This window comes from Acinonyx jubatus, chromosome B1 (genome assembly GCF_027475565.1).
Source record: "Acinonyx jubatus isolate Ajub_Pintada_27869175 chromosome B1, VMU_Ajub_asm_v1.0, whole genome shotgun sequence".
Taxonomy (NCBI): domain Eukaryota; kingdom Metazoa; phylum Chordata; class Mammalia; order Carnivora; family Felidae; genus Acinonyx; species Acinonyx jubatus.
Window position 1 is genome coordinate 49,611,742 of NC_069382.1, and position 1,757 is coordinate 49,613,498.

Genomic DNA, 1,757 nt, shown 5'->3' on the forward strand with positions numbered 1-1,757 from the left:
CCTAGCTTTCAAGTCCTCTGTAATCAGCCCTCACTTTTTTTTAAAGTTTATTTATTTATTTTGAGAGAGAGCACAAGTGGGGGAGGAAGGGGGGGGGGAGAGGGAGAGAATCCCAAGCAGTTTCTGCACTGTCAGTGCACAGCCCAAGGCAGGGCTTGAGATTACCACCTAAACCAAGATCAAGAGTCAGGTGCTCAACCAGCTGAGCCACCCAGGAACCTCTGCCCTTACTTTAATTACCTATATGCTGCTCCCCTATGGTGGCAGCACCTTTTAGCTGGAAAAACACAAGCTTGGGGCAGGTGCTCTGGGTGTGAATCCTGGCTCTACTGCCTTTTGACTACATGGTCTGTAACAAGTTTCTTAACTTCTAGCTCCTTCCAAAAAACTTGTAGCTATTCAATTAATAATTGAGGAACCAATAAATAAATCTAGTGCATAGGCTTGGTAGGAAAATCAAATGCAATCATTTGCCTAAATGAGCCCACAAATATTCTTGGCACATAGGAATTTCTCTGAAAATGTTTATTCTTTTGCCTTCCTCCTTGCCGGAGCCTGGTTGTTGCTACATTCATTCCTGCCTCCCTAGCTTTGTTCGCGCAGGTCCCACTTCTGCCTCTTTTTGAAGCCTACCCAAAGCCCAAGTATTTGTTAAGATTCAGCTCTACTTTTTTTTTTAATTCTTTTTTAATGTTTATTTATTTTTGACAGAGAGAGAGAGACAGAGCATGAGCGGGGGTGGGGCAAAGAGAGAGGGAGACACAGAATCTGAAACAGGCTCCAGGCTCTGAGCTGTCAGCACAGACCCGGAAGCGGGGCTCGAACTCACAGACCACGAGATCATGACCTGAGCCGAAGTCGGACGCTCAACAGACTGAGCCACCCAGGCTCCCCCCAAACTCTACTTTTTTTATATTCGTCATGAAGTCCTCATTAATCTCAGTACTCTCTCTACCTTTGAAGCCTTTATGATCCTTTATTGAAATATTTTCCTTTGTAGTTCTTAACTAGCTGGGCATTCCCCTGCGCCACTGTCGATGTCATCTATGATGTCACGAGGGTGGTGGCCATCAATATGGCAGCTCACAGACTGGGCAGTCCCCAGGATCTCTCTAGTGATTCCAGAGAGTTCTCTGGCTAGAGATCGGTGCTGCGTCTGTCAGGCAATGTTGATAATCTTGTCAGAAGTGATGTTTCCGCTGTGCTTGATGTTTTTCTGCTCCTTTCTGTATCTTGGTGGTTCCTTGAGGGCTTTGATCATCGGAGCAGAGCCAGAAGGTACCACTTCAATCTGGGCCTGTGTATTCTGAATGGTCACTTTCACTGTCATCCTCAGACCCTTCCCATCACCAGTTGCATTGGTGATGTCATCACAAACTTCTTTTACAGACAGACCCAGGGGACCGATCTTCGGGGCCAGGGCAGATGTGGCACAGACTGCCCCGCCTGTGCACCTCAGGTATATGCCTTTGATCTCTTTGGGGTCGAACTTAGGCAGCGTGGTGGAGGCGGCTAGCGTGGGACGAACCAGGGTTTGGGATAACCGAAGAGAGTTGCACCTAGGCCTCCTCCCAGCCAAAAGCCTCAAGTGAATGAGATATTAGACACTAAAATTTAGGGGTCCCAATAAGGCCATAAACAGAGAGAAGCTCTCACATAAAGAAAGGAAAACACTCAACAGTTACTGAGCAGTGACGAGTGCTTTCCCTGTACAATTATGTTTATCCTCACAATGGCCTCAACAGGGAGGTCTTCAT

General features: G+C 47.0%; 1 pseudogene; it reads right to left on the bottom strand.

Annotated features, from left to right (window-relative positions):
• Nucleotides 1-1,003: 1,003 nt before the first annotated feature.
• LOC106975797 (60S ribosomal protein L12-like) lies at nt 1,004-1,757 on the bottom strand (annotated as a pseudogene).